The sequence below is a fragment of the Suricata suricatta genome, chromosome 4 (assembly GCF_006229205.1).
Source record: "Suricata suricatta isolate VVHF042 chromosome 4, meerkat_22Aug2017_6uvM2_HiC, whole genome shotgun sequence".
Lineage (NCBI taxonomy): Eukaryota > Metazoa > Chordata > Mammalia > Carnivora > Herpestidae > Suricata > Suricata suricatta.
This window is the reverse complement of record NC_043703.1, coordinates 61,389,451-61,404,877: the sequence shown is the minus strand read 5'-3', so window position 1 is coordinate 61,404,877 and position 15,427 is coordinate 61,389,451. Positions and strand designations below refer to the sequence as shown.

The 15,427-nt window shown below is 41.2% G+C and overlaps 1 protein-coding gene across 1 annotated transcript in view; it reads left to right on the top strand.

Moving 5' to 3' along the window:
* Nucleotides 1-15,100, top strand: part of COG6 (component of oligomeric golgi complex 6) — an 87,242-nt gene extending 72,142 nt beyond the window's left edge. The window contains exon 20 of the mRNA XM_029936835.1: nt 14,884-15,100. The gene's annotated coding sequence lies outside the window, so the exon portion shown is untranslated. The remainder of the gene's footprint in view (nt 1-14,883) is intronic.
* The last annotated feature ends 327 nt before the right edge of the window (nt 15,101-15,427 follow it).

Below are 15,427 nucleotides of genomic sequence, written 5' to 3'. Positions count from 1 at the left end.
AACACATATATATATAGAATAGAAAAATGAATAGATAAATTGGTTTCTTGAAAAGATAAAAAAAAAAAATAACCAACCTTTGGCTAGGTCAACCAAAAACACAAAAAAAAAAGAGAGAGAGAAGACTCAAATTACTAAAATCAGGTATGAAAAAGGGGGCATTGCTACTGATCTATAGAGATAAAACACAAAAAGGATAATAGAATATAAATAATTGTATGTCAGTAATTAGATAATACAGATCAAATGGACAAATACAGAAAAATATAATCTAAATTGACTCAAGAAGAAATAGAAAATTTGAGTAGACCTATAGCAAGGAGATGGAGTCTGACTTAATCTGACTCAATTTGATTACTGGAGTCAAAACAATTCCAATTTTTAAAAAGCTCAGGACCAAATGGCATCACTAATGAATTCTTGCAAATGTTTAAAGAATTAACACTAATCCTTATCAAAGTCTTGCAAAAAAAAGAACAGAGGGAACACATCCTAACTTGTTCTGTGAGGCCAGTAATTTGTTATTAGTATAATAAAGCCAGAAAAGGCACACAAGAAAACTACAGTCCAATATCCCTTATGAGTATTAATGCAATTTCCTTAACAAAATACTAACAAGAAAATCCAACAACATATTAAAAGATTATATGCTATGACTAAGTGAATTTGTCCCAGGAATGCAAGGTTGGTTTAACATATGAAAGTCCATCAATGTGCTACAACATAGAATAAATGGAATAAATAATAAACACGATTACCTCAGTAGATGCAGGGGAAAACCTGATAAAAATCCAGCACCTTTTCATGATAAAAAGCACTCAATAAATTAGGAATAGAAGGGAATTTCCTCAGGCAAGTGTCAGATAAAGGACACCTATGAAAACTCACATCTAATATTAGTAGTGAAAAACTGAAAGCTCTCACCCCCTAAAAGCATGAACAAGATAAGCTTGTATATTCTTGCCACTTCTATTCTACATTGTACTAGGAAGAAGTGAAACTATTTTTTGAAGATGATATGGTCATGTATATCTGTTAAATGTGACATATTATCTATATTTGGTTATATATGTATGTATATATTAGAACTAATAAACAAGCATAGCAACATTGCAGTGGATGAGACCTGTATGCAAAAATCTGTTGTATTACTGTACACTAGTGATGAACAATCTGAAAATTAAACTAAGAAAACAATTCCATTTTACAGTAGCATCATTTTACAAAGAATAAAATACTTAGGAATAGATTTAACCAAGGAAGTGAAATACTTATCCCAGCAGATTGCAAAACACTATTGAAAAAAAGCTAAAAATGGTCTAAATAGATGGGAAGACATTCCATGTTCATGGATGAAGACTCATTATTAAGATGGCAATATTTTCCAGACTAATCTAACCTATAGATTCAATGCAGTTCCTATCAAAATGTCATTTGCCTTTTTTTTTTTTTTGTCCAGAAATAGACAAGCTGATCCCAAAATTTATACAGGGGACCGTGAATAACCAAAGCAATCTTGAATCTTCCCAATTTTATAACTTTACTACAATTTCACAGTAATCAAAACAATGTGATATGGCATAGAATTTAGAGTTCAGAAGTTAACTCATACATCCATCGTCAATTGATTTTTTTTTTTTTACAAGACTGCCTAGACCCATCAATGGGGAAAGAATACTGATTTTAGCAGGGCCCCAGAACTGGAAGTCCACGTGCAAAAGGATTAAAGCGGGGGTGCCTGGCTGACTCAGTCAGAGGAGCACGGAGCGCTTGGTCTCGGGGGTTGTGGGGTTGAACCCTGCGTTGATTTGTAGAGATTACATTAAACCTTTAAAAAAAAAAAAGATTGAATTTGGACCCATGTCTTATGCCATATACAAAAGTTAACTCAAAATGGGTCAAAGATCTCATGTTAAGAACTAACTCTCAGGAGGAAACATAGGTGTAAATCTTTGTGACCTTATGTAAGGCAGCAAGTTTTCATCTACACAATATAGATTTCAAAATAAATAGTAAAATGCAGAGTCCCATAATGTTGAATATTTGGAGCAGATCAGTTTTTTTCTTATTTAGTTAAATATACTGATTTGATAATATAAATACACAGATCTACAATATGATTACTTTGGGGCTATGATTATACTTAACCACAACTATCTTGAAAATATGGTTGTATTTCCCCTTAGAATGTGCTTCTAGACATAGGTGATATAATTATGTGTTTTCAGATCCACATATGAAGTTACTATAAATCAGCTAAGAAATATAATAATAATTTACTAAGTCTTATCAAATTCAACTAACAATGTTAAAAACTAAAACTTTACTAGCACTTAAAAAATTTCCTAGAACTGATCATTTTGTAAGTAACAATAAAGGGCACTAAATTTAGGAAGCTAAGGTGAATTGGGGAAGATTTTTGATAGATCTGAAAATATCCATATAAAATACTTGCATTCTTTGAGAGGATATGTCATTTTTTGACAAAGTGTTTTTTCATTGTATATTTTAAATAGTTGAAGTCCCAGCCAATCTAGGACTTTGAAAGTTTATAGTTTTGCCGCAGGAAATTAATTTACTTGAATATTCTCTTTATTTCCATCAAATGTCAAGATAGGAAATTCCACTGGAACAAAGATTAGTTTTTTGCCTACTAAAAGCAGAATGACAAGAAACAGCGATTTTTCTTACTCAAGCCAGGATTAAAGTTAGGTCTCATGTGTTGAGATGCCGTGAGCCTTTCTAGGGGTATCGTACGTGTGATCCTAGTTTGGAGAATTCAGTCAAGAGCAGCCTGCCGGGCCTCAGATGAAATATAAAAGGGTAATGGGGAGTACACTGAGGTAGAAAAATGCACTTGCCGAGGAAGCCAAGTCTTAAAAAGGAAACCAAAGATTTGGTTAGTATTTGACAACTTGCAATATGTATTTGATAGAAGACCAGGAATTTTTCTTGCTTGAAAACTGTATTAGTTCCTTTTCCTAAACAAAGATGTAAGCAAAGCAACCATTCAGAAGCCAGAAGGCTGCCTTTAAACACAACAAAAACAAAAACCCCATGTCCATTTACCCTGCCTTCATTCCCAATCCTACAAAGAAATCACTCACCCACTGGGTATTAACAGGTTAATGTAATGAATCATACAATAATAAATCATAACGGATTTGCAGAGGCCCAAAAATGTGCAAATACACTCCTGCGATTGACCTGTGATTGTTGTTGCAAGTGGTAAATCGTTAGCCATGGTGTCGCTCTTGGTAACCACGGGTATCAGGAGATGATGCAGAATTAGCATTGCTTCCTACTTTGTCCGTGATAACAGTGGGATGATGCTAGTGCTTTCTCTGTCGGGAATCAAATTCTATATATGTGGATACACTTGTGAATCTTTTTTGCATCCTTTCCATAGGTTTTATTCCTGCACCAATAACAAATATTTTAATATTGTAACCTCATAACCTTGATATTTGGTAGGATGTCCCATTTAGAATGCCTTTATTCCTTCTTGTCTTTACAGTCTTTATGCCCTTTGTTTCTTTTGTCATCTTAATATCTGACTAGGACCTCCAGCACAGTGTTAACCAAGAACAATGAAAATGAACATTTTTTGTAATTCAGATATTAAAGGTGATGTTCCCAGTATCTCACCATTAGCAATTATGTTTGCTGTAGGTTTTCAGTAGATTAATCAGAGAGCATCAAATAATCATATGGCTCTTCTCTTTTTAAATGTTAATGTAAACAACAGGGATAGTTTTTCTGATCATAAGCCGCTCTTGCATTCCTGAGATAATCCTATGCTGATCATATTATTTTCTCTTTTTGTGCAAACCATGGTGTATTGACTAGTGACCTTGTTAAATTTACTAATTAATTCTAAACTTTATTTGTAGATGCTTTTGTAAACCTTATAAATTCAATCGCATAGTCTGTGATGAATGACAGTTTTATTCCTTCTGGTTAGAGTTTCTGGCTTTATGACACTGTGCAGTGTCCAACCAGAGCAGCAGGTACAGTATTGATCGGAAGTGGTGAGAGTGATCACCCTTGTCTTTTTCCAAAATGTGAGGAAGGAAGAAAAACTTTTACTAGGCTGATATTTTGTAGATAAGCTTTATCAAACTAAGAAAATCCCCTTCTGTCCCTGGTGTGTTACGATTACTTTAAGTCATAATGAGTATTGAATTTTATCAAATGTGGGGTTTTTTTTTTTTTTTTTTTTGGTTTGGGTTTTTTTTTTTAGGTAACTATAAAGTCTTTCTTCCCCTTTATTAGCTTAATGTGGAGAATTTCAAATGTCAACATAACTTTGCATTCCTGGAATAAACTCAATGGTTATAAAGTTCAATTTTTTCTATGCCTCTTGATTTTACTTATTTATATTTTATTATGTTCATGGCAGATTGCCCTGTAATTTTCCTTTCTTTTAATCTTTGTCAGGTTTTGGTGACAAGGTTATACTGACCTCATAAAAGAGATTAGCACATAATCTCTTTTACTCTTATCTCAAAGAGTTTGTGTAAGATTGTTGTTACTTCTTCCTTAAGTACTTGGAAGAATTCCAAGAGCAGCCAACTTATCTAGAGTTGTCTTTATGGGAAGGTTTAAATTTTGGATTCAATATTTTAAGTATATTTAAGACTATTCATGTGGTTCATTTCATCTTGTGTCAGTTTTAATGAATTCTCTTTTTCAAGATTTATGTCCATTTCATCTAAATTTGTCATAATGTTCTTCTTACTGTTCTTATTTTTTTTAATAGTTTATTTTGAGAGAGAGAGAGACAAAGAGAGAGAGAGAGAATCCTATGCAGGCTCTGTGCCATGAGCACAAGAGCCTGACCCCCGTGTGGGCTCAGTCTCACAGAATCGTGAGATCATGACCTGAGCCAAAATTAAGAGTAGGAGGTTTAACCAACTAGGTCACCCAGGCAACCCCCCCTTTATAGTTTTTAATGTCTGTGGACATGGTATTAATTATTTATGTATTCTTTCTTGATTAGTCTTGCTAAGAGTTATGAACTTCGTTAGTCTTTTCAGAGAGTCTGGTTTTGACGTGGTTGATGACCTTTATGTTTCATTGACTTTTTGCTTTATTTTTATTGTTTCCTTCCCTCTGCTTTTTTTGTTATTTTATTTGCTCTTCTTTTTCTACCTTATTGAAGTAGAAGCTGATACAGATGGTTTTTGACTTACTACAGTGCAACTTATAATTGTCTGATTTACAGTGTTGCGAAAGCACAATGCATTCAGTTGGAACTGTACTTCAAATTTTGAATTTTGAACTTTTCCTGGGCTAGTAATATGCAGTAAGATCGTCTCTCATGATATTGGACAGGAGCAGGGAGCTACGTCTTCCAGTGAGCCTCGCAATCACAAGGGTAAACAAATAATATGCTTACAAGCATACTATACCCATATAACCATTCTGTTTTTACTTTCAGTGCAGTAGTTAATAAAGTGAATGAGATATTCAGCACTTTATTCTAAAATAGGCTTTGTATTAGATGATTTTGCCCACTGTAAGTGTTCTGAACAAGGCTAAGCTATTGTGTTCGGTAGGTTAGGTATATTAAATGCATTTTCAACTTACAATGGATTTAATGAGGCAAGTCTATTGTAAGTCAAGGAAAATTAGTATCATCAATTTTCAAACCTTTTTTGAAAGGTTTACTTAAATATCGTCTGTATTTGCTACATGTTTTTATTTGTCACATTTTCATTGTTTTTCACTTTAAAGTATTTTCTAATTTCCATTGTGAGGTTTTCTTTGACGCATGGACTATTTAAAAATGTATTTCCAAACATATGAAGATTTCCTAGTCATCTATTCATTATTGATTTCCAGGTTAATCCCACTGTAGCCAGCCAATATATTTGTATATCAATCTTTATTTGTTCATAGTTGTTTTATGCTATTTTTTTAAGTTTACTTATTTTGAGGGAGAGAGAGAGCCCAGAGGGTCAGAGAAAGAGGGAGAGAAAGGGAATCCCAAATAGGCTCTGCATCATCAGTGCAGAGCCCGATGCAGGGCTCAAACTCACAAACCGTGAGATCATAATCTGAGCCAGAGTCCAATGCTGAACTGACTGAACTACCCCGGTGCCCCTAGCATACTATTTTAGTGAAGACTGTCTCCTTTATATTTGGAGATGATGTGTTCTATAGTTATTCGGTGCGGTGTTCTATACACATTGAGGGGGTAAATATTGTTAATCTTGTTCAAATCATCTTTTGGATTTAGATTTTTTTATCTGCATGTTATATCGGCCACTGAGAGATACTTGTTAAAAATTTTAACTAAGATTGTGTATTGGCTTATTTTTTTAGTTTTCAGGTTTTGCCTTACATGTTTTGAGGCTATTTCTAGACATTTCAATTTTATCTATTGTAAGTTTTTTTTTCTTTGAACCATTAGTTTCTTAGAAGTATGTTATTTGCATTTTTACTATTAAGATTTCTAACAAGGGAGTGAGGCAATAAAATTTGTTTCGTGAGAACGATCAGCGATGACAATAGATTTCCTTCCGCTGGGCCCCTTTTCCATCCCTCTCTCTGTGACCTACTTCACAGTTCTAAAAACAAACTGTAGACTTCTCAGTTAAGCCAGTCATGGACATGTGACATCCTGGCAGCACCAGTCACGTTGATCCCATGGTAAGTTAAGCTCAATTCACAGAGAGCGTTGCCTTACCATTCATATTGTTCACTTCTGTTCTCGCAAACCCTCGCGTGGGTGACTTGGATTCTGTTGGCACTGACTGTTTTTTGGATACCAGCATCCGACCTGAATCTCTAAGAGATCAATCTAAGATAAGCTGATTTCATTAACCAAAGTGACCTTATCCCAAAACCAGTCATGGCGCATGATAATGTTAGCATAAGCAAGAATGTCAGCTTCCAGTGTTTAGAGGTGTTACGATGTGAATCCTTTTTATCTCTGAATGTAGCAATATTCTTTGTAGATGGTTTCTTGAACAAAATGAGGCCGTTTTCTGGCTTGGTGGATGTTCTGAGGTTTATACAGACTATCTGTAATCTGAACCATAAACTTAATGTGAAACTCAGTTTGCTGTATATCTAATAGCTTCTGAGACTTTTCCATACAAGTCTGGTGGTCGGTAAAGGAATTACTGGAATAAAAATATCACAGCTTCTGGGCTGTGTGCAGATACTTACTGAGTGTGATGAAGGAATTACTCTCTAACCAAGCACATATTCCGAGCAATTAGGCCACGTGCCAAAACCATTAAGGCTCAAATGCCAAGTGCCTGTAGGGAAGGTTCTGTTACCGGATTCAGCAACCAACCCCTGGCTCAGTTACCAGAGGGTGGCACTCCAAGCTTCCTGATAGCGGTGCCAGCCTGGCCTAGACTCCGCGGCTGCCTCGCGGCCACCGCTGGCTTCCAGGCACTCTTGCCGAGGCTGCCCCTGTGCCCACCCTTCTTGCCCATCTGCCTGCCATCTGCCTGCCACTTGAGTGGCGGGTGCACAGCTGGGGGCACCTTACAAGCTGAGGCATGACACCCAGATGGCACGTTGCATCCACCTTTCCTGTGCCACCACAGCTCTTTCTCCAGTTTGGCAGCTTCAAGCAAAAGGGTTGCCAATTGCTGTTTCGTAACATTTCAGGGGCTCCATTCTGAGGCTTCCTGGCACTCAGGGAGCCTGGGCCTGGGGGCGGGATAGGAAGACCCATTCAGGGATTATGGACACCCAGGGACCCCTGGCCTGCACCCAGAAAACCCTGAGGGAACAAGAGTAGCCTGTGTAACTCCCAAAATTTCATCAAGATGAGCTGCAATCTGGTTCTGGCATTTCCCTGTCTCATCGCACTCCCCTCCCCCCACCCAAACCCCAAAAAACAGACCAGTGCTATATCTTCACAATTTGACTTTTATCCAGAACTCGGGCTCTTTATTTGTGAGAGCTAAGCATTTGGTCCAAGATTTTCTAATTCTTTCTGTGGGAACTTGAATCAGCACCCCCTCCCCAATCCCCCGTAGAAGCAGATGGGGATCTTGGCGAGCTTTAGAAGTCCAGGACTTGGCAGGTTGAGAGTTCTATTTGCCAGGCTGAATTGCTTGTAATTAAAACGCTCATCCTCCTCCTTTTTGCACTTCTGAACTTATCTGACGAATCAAGAGAGTATTTAATCATGCATAGAAACAAATCTGTTCATATAAGTAAAAATCTGCATTTGAAGTCAGCGACGTAGCAGCGGAGGTGAGTCACGCAGCCTGGCTAGGATGATGGGGCCCAGTCAGTGTCCTGTGCCCAGGTTGGGGCCGAGTGCCCAGCCCCCCCCGCTTCTCCCGCTGTTTCCTGTCTCCATTTCCTTGCCTCAGCTGTGGCTACAATCAACACCCCTGGACTTGGGATTCTGAAGCAGGTTTTGGGTTTCATTAGTGACACTTGCTGACACCAGATTGTTAATGTTTATCTGCTTTCTAATACTGAAAAGAAAATAACTCATTAGCCTTGACATTTTAATGTGTGAGTGTTCTGAGACAAAACTTAACTTTGCTCCTTCCAGACTGAGTTGTGTTAATTGCCAGATTGAGTGCGTGTTAGAAACTCGAGAACAGAGTCAGCCATGACCATTCGTGGCTCTCAGGTAATAAGAGCTCAGAGTTCATTTTAGCAATAACTGTTTGAAAAAATAATCCGAAGGAGGTGAGTAGCTGGATTTGGCTCCATGTGGCAACTCTTACATGGGCCATTGGGGACTTGGGTGTTAGAAACAGAGGTGGCCGTAGCTGGCAACCTTGGCGCGCCACCTGTGAGGACAGAGGGGCATTCTCCCCGTGCATGTTGATGGCAGGAGTGTTTGCTGAATCTAGCCAGGGCCCGCTGCTGTGTGCTCTTGCAGGGAGGAGGGGGAAATGTCACATGTGCGGGCTCCCTCACAGGTTGGCAAGGAGTCACCGCAGCTATTCTCCGGGGCCCTGGGTGTACCTGTCACACAGGCAGACAGCTGCAATCCCAGCTCGGAGTTCTGGCCTGAGGGGAAGTAGGCGCGACGGTTGCCAACCCTCCCACTAGCTTGCTCGGGCAGCCAGGCCACGATGGACCCTGGAGATGGGAGAGGGACAGAGCAGGTCTCTGCTACCCAAGACTCGAGCTTTCTCTTGCAAACTGGAGGCTCCCCAGTGGGGAATCGGAGCTGGCTACCATCAGTTGGGCCCACAAGCGATGGGTATCCCAAGTCCTTCAGCAGGCTCATTGGACACCAGGGTCTCCTTCCGTCGAGGTGGCTTGGTCAGGCACTCCCATTGCTTTAATTCACATTCATTTATGCAATTTTGTTTTCTCGCAGCTCACCACACGTGTCTCTGTCTCTTTCACGCTTACACACAATGAGATTTAGTAACCCATTTTAATGAGGCAATTATATTTTAACTCTATTATGTGCAATTATCCACTCACACAAATTGCCCCAGCTGGAGCGCCTGGTGTCCGTGTCCCCCTGGCTGGCACTCAGTCGCTGGCCCCCGGGGCAGCTGGGCCTCCTGCACAGAACGCTGCGGCTGCCCGCTGCTCTCCACAGGTGGCGTGCTGCTGCCAAGGGGCAGGGACATTTCGATTTTTGGCCCACCCACCGGGGCTCTTGATTGCGGTGTGGGTGGCCTAGAACTCTGTCATCTGCTCTGCTGTGCTGGCAGGCTTGTTTATCCAGACCCAGAGCCCGAGGGAGCCTTCTAGCTTGGAGGAGCCGGAGAAGCAAACTCGGAAAATCGGAGCCACGCACCTTGGCCTGACGTTTTTCCTCTGTAGTCATGTCGGCTGTAGGTGCCTCGGGGTGGGGGTGAAAGGCGGAGGCCTCTGTGTGCCCACCTTACCCATGGTAACGTTAGTGATGAGATGTGTACTTCATGCAAAATGTCGATCTAACATTCACGAAAGTGCAAAGCACAACAACACAGTCACCCAAGGACTTGTCACCTAACTTGCTAGAATGTACCCAATACGATTGCATCTGCCTGTTGGCGTTCATTTCACCCTGGCCGTCCGAGGGCGCCGTTTGCTTGAATTTTGTCCTGACCTGTTGCTTCGTTTTTTTTTTTTTCCTTAAGTTCTATCACGTACACATGTGTCCCTGTTCATCGTGTTAGTTTTACTCGCTTTGAGTTTTATTGAAGTAGCGTCATCCCCGCCAGTAGGCAGCCATCTTACCTTCCTCCTCCATGGAGTGTTGTGTGAAACAGTCACCTCTGCAACTATGTAGAGTTCTGGCTTATTCATATCCCCTGCTCAGTGGTATTGTGTGACAACTCATTTATTTCTATTCCATCCCCCTGTCAAAGGAACCTTTGGGTTTTCTAGATTGTTTGTTTGTTTTGCCTTAGGAACAAGTCTTCCATGATATTCCTGGGTACACAAACGAGTATAAATTGTGAGAGTTTCTCTACCTTGGAGTGAATTTCTGGATTGTAGAGCATAAGAATGTTTAAGATTTTAAGAGAATGCCGAACTGTTTTCCAAAGTGGTTGAACCAACGCATGGTCCTCTCCTGCCAGGTGGTGTCTTTTGCAATTTTCCAGATTCCTCCTGCAGTGTCCTCTGTCCAGCCCAGTGTGACGTAATGATTAAGAGCATCATTTGGATCTGTGGGCACTTGGACAGACTAGTTGCTCTAAGTCTCAGTTTTCCCACGTGAAGTTGGAGGAAATATTTGAGCACGGTGCCTTAACATCTAGTGGAGCACGTTGGCAAACTCCCTTGCCTTGGGAAAATGTAACCTCTCCCAGCAACATGGCGCCTTAACGTTGCCGAGTGTAACTAAACCAAAATTCCTTGTGCTGTTGTCCAAGACCTCTGCCCCTTGGTACTTTTCACAATTTAAATCTGTCCTGCAAAGAAAATGAGAGATCAGTAAGATGATGAACATTTTCTGGTTTGTATCACAGGTGGCAATTTGGTAATTTATCTAATTAACACCCACCGCCACTGCTGTTATCTTGTACGTATTAGCTGCATTTTCTCTTTGGGCTGTCTGTCAGTGGAATACCACTGCCCTCAGAGCCCCAGAAGGCGACATAAGCCACCCTGAGTCTCCCTCTCGCTGACAGAGCTGTCCTTAGAGCAGCCAACAGGGATGCTAAGAGCTGTGACATTAGAATAGGGCTTTACAAAGCATTATTCCTGCATGGTCCGTCATTCATCTCTCCACTGAGGTCCTCAGGGTGCAGTGTTATTTCTATTCCTGCATTAACAGATAAAGAGACCGAAACTTAGAGACAAATTAAGTGACTTGTCTTATGTAAGTGACAGAAGCTGGACGGACGCCCACGTCTTCTGTCACTGGACCCAGGGCTGCTTGTCCCATCACCTCACCAGTCTGACTGTATTTGGCCCATTGTGTGTGTGTATCCATTTTTTTTCTTTTCTATGTTATTTAGTAATCCACTTGATTATATTAAAAATAAAAAGAAATCCATGTGTGTTTCCAGGGTTGGCTGTAGCTATTAGTCAGACTGCTGAACAAAGCTCGCTGTCAAATTTGCTTTCAGAGGAACAGTTTGAGAATTAATTGTAAAAGGCTTATTCCTAATGAAAAAGGCTTAGGATCATGGGCTTTCATTTCTACCAATCAAGTTTTGATGACTGAAAAGTTTGGTAACAACTGAAGCATGTAGTTACTGTACTCTTTGTTCCTCATTGTCTTGTTTCTGCAACACCTCACTCGATAATATCAATCGTCATTTTCACTAAGAAAGCGCTCTGCCTTCTCTGGGGCTCGAGCATGAACTGCTCCTCATGTCGTAGGTAGAAGTGGGCACGGCTGCGCACAGCCGCCACCCGCTCAGGGGAGCACGGGGAAAGCGCCGCCACCACTTGGGGTCATTCCGTACAAGGCTGCGGGACAAGGATCACCCCGATTGCCAACAACTCAGGGCCCGTCCTGTAATATTACTCAACCGCTAACAGAGCCAACAGTCTCTCTGGTTTATTTCCCGCAGATTCTGAAAGGCACTTGCCCCGCTCAGGTCACACTGTGACACCGATTTTGGGCACTTGTTTGTGCATTGTCTTGGTGTCCAACAAGATCGGCCAGGGATGTTTGATCCAGAGGCTCCAAGACAGAGCCGCGGGATGGGGTGAACCTCAGCCTCTCCCTGGGTTCCCCCAGTGAGCCCCTGCCCTGCTGCTCAGTCCTGTTGGGTGGTCATCCCGGCCAGCTGGGGCACAGGGGGACCGCCCCCTGGAGCACAGTGTTGAGGAAGTGCCTTGGCCCAGGATTTGGTCCCTGTGGGAAGACAGGCATCATCTAACCCATGTTTGGGCTGCTTCCTTGGGGGAGTGATTTAACCCTGCTGGCCCTTTCTTTCCTACAAACATGACTCCTGTCCCAGGGAGCTTCTAGTCTCTGTTTCCTCAGCTCTCTGTGGTTTGATGGCTGGAGCTGGGCTTTACTTTGTGTTCTTTGCAGGGACACCAGCCCCTGAATATGAGTTGGAATGACTTGGTCATTGAATGTCACAGGAGTTCTCGATAAACGCCTGCCATAGACTTTCCTAAAGTCACTCCCTCCTCCTGGGTGTCATGTCACTTATCATCCATTTCCTGGCTCAGAGACTCTTCTTAGACTCCCATTCCTGGCCCCAAAGTTCAATTCTTGATCTCTTATGGGTGGCGGAAGTAAACAAGTACTTAACTTACCATAGCGTCTCTTTAGAGAACAGAAAAAACATCCTTCTTCCAATCACCTCATGCTCTTGCCCCTTTTAAGGGGCTGAAGGGCTTCCCGAAGCGTGCAAATACCCTAGCCACAGGCTCTCGTCGGAACCGTGACTGTCCTTCTGCCACTGGCCCAGGCACTGCCTCCCACTATCTGCTTGCCGTTTTAGATTGCCAGTTTGGGCCCTTTGCATATTTTATGTCTCGCCCTCATATCAGCCTCACAAAGCAGAAGTTGGTATCAGTTTTCCAGGTGAGAATCAGGAAGGTCTGAGAAGTGGAGGGACTTTCCCCAGTGGCAGAACAGGGATCAAAGTTCTGTCCACCTTGTGCTCTCCTCACCGCTCCAGCCTCCGTCCATCCTGATGCCACCAAAGGAAACAAGTCTGTCTCAGGGGCAACCAGAGAAGGAGACCGGTCTTCTGAGGGTGCCTCTCGTTTGGGATATTTACTTCTACTTGTTTCTTGGGAAGAGGCTTCGGCCTGGACGGAGGCAGCGGTGAGCATTTTCCAAATAGACTTCCCGGGCTGTTTGAACGGAGAGATGTGATCCGGATTGCCCTAAGAGTGGGAGCCCTGAGCACTGGAGATTGACAGACAAGAGGAAGAGATTATAGTTTTCTGCTAACAACCGAAGAGGCCAGGACAATATGTTTTTCAGTAATTAGAAGCTAATTATCTCTGTCCACCCCTGCTTTGATTAGAACAGGAGGAAAACAAAACAAAACAAAAACTTTGAACTGAAGGTTGTCTGATTGTAGATTGGCAGTGCCCACTCACGAAAAGAACTAGGGCCACTATCACCCATCAGTCCTCTAGGGAGTGGTCATCGGCATGTAGAAATTCGGCACTAGCCTGCCTCCAATCAAGACTCTTTTAAGGCCGGTCATTTTGTGGAAATAGACTAATTCTTTCCTGTGACTTAAGTCCCATCCATCTAATAATCAGCTTCTTCTTATCGAAACATAAACACATTCTTTAGAATAAGAAATACTGTGTCAGCCTGTGTGAACTTGTCATACTGTTCTCAGATTAGTCCTGAGGGAAATGGAAATTATTTATCTGTTGACATTTTTGTTTGCTCCATGATATATCAATGGGCTAAAATGAACCTAAAAATCAACCACACAAGGGAACACGCCGTTTTTAAGAAGTGTGAGTAGGGCAGTATAAAATGGCGGTGGAAACCCACATGCCTGCACTGGCACAGCTGAGTACGTGAGCTCCAGAACCGTCTCCCGTTTTATGGAGTGGGCTTGTCTGACTGCAGGAAAAGGCCCATCCAACTGCTTCCCTGGCACTCTGAATAGGGCAGGCAGCCCCGAGTTTATATCTACCAAAGGACATCTCAGTTGCGACTTCTAGAATCTTCCATATTATCTGTTCTTCCCTAACCTCCATATAATTTTAAAAGTTTATAAATGTAATGTACATTTGGAAGGTTTCTTCTGCTAATAGAAAGTCATTTTTTTATAATAAATTGTTCAACCAATTGTTTCTGGTGTTTAGAACTAAATGTAGGATACTCATGAAATGTAGTTTTGAAAAAGTCTGAGAACTGTATGTAGTGTTTGGTACCACTTATGTTATGCTCATTTGCTCTCCTATTTGATCTGTGGTTGGGGATAAGCATGAAATAAGCATTCATTGGATATTACCATTCTTATCTTTATTATGGTTATATTGCTGAAATTGAGATTGGAGACAAAGAAAAAATTGCACACAACTCAGTTGTCTCTACCCACTTAATCCTTGGAGTCATGGGAAAACGTCCGGATGAAAAATGAGGACATCCAGGTTCTAGTCTAGGCTTTCACTCCACCAGCTTTGTGACCCTGTAATACATCTAGGAGCTTGGCTCAGTCATCACTAAAATGAGAGGGTCCTACCAGAGCCTCCCTGCCCCCACTCCCCCAGATCTTGCTCAAATGGCTCAAAAAACCCTGATTACCTAGTTATTTTTTTAATGAAGTATTACATTTTAATACATCAAAACAAAATAAGGCCTCCAGATGCCAGCTCAAGTGAAAGCTGGAAATAATCTAAAACCATCTTTTCAGAGATACTTTGGAAAATGTTGTTTAGGCAAAATTCGAATCAACAGAGTCAGAAAAATATGACTACATTTAAAAAACTAAAGAAAACAACTGAAGAGAATAGTAGTATCAGCTCTTTTATTCTGGTGTCTGTCTTTGTTTCTAGGAACTATCAGATGAAAAAAAGAAAGCAGAGGAAGAAGGACAAGGAGAACAATAAAGTACAACTTGCGTGTCGTGTGGTGGCTATTTTAAGAAAATGTATTCTGACCAACTTTATTCAAAGACTGTATCAACAAACACCCAGTAGCAATCTGCCCCCAAGATCTTTTTTCCCCCAGTAGAGACCTAATCAAAATAATCAAGTTGTGTCAAAAAATGTTTCCAGTAAAATGGCCGTCTCTATGTTATTGTTAAACGTTAGGCACGGTGGGCTTACATAGTCCCCTTGCTGGGTAATGTTGGCTAAGTAAATATTAATACTGCGCACCTTTCCATCAGAAAAATGGAGGCAAACAAATGGGAAAAGATGTAAAGAACGTTTTGTAGCCTTATTCTAAATACTTTATGAATGAATCAGAGAAATTAAGAATGAAAAAGCCCACTAACTCCGCTGGTTCCCTGATGTCTGCTGCCGTGTGCTTTTAAGTGGTGTGTCTGGTCTAGTTTGTAATGACTCAGGTTGTAGGGAATTTACCACTTCCCTCAAA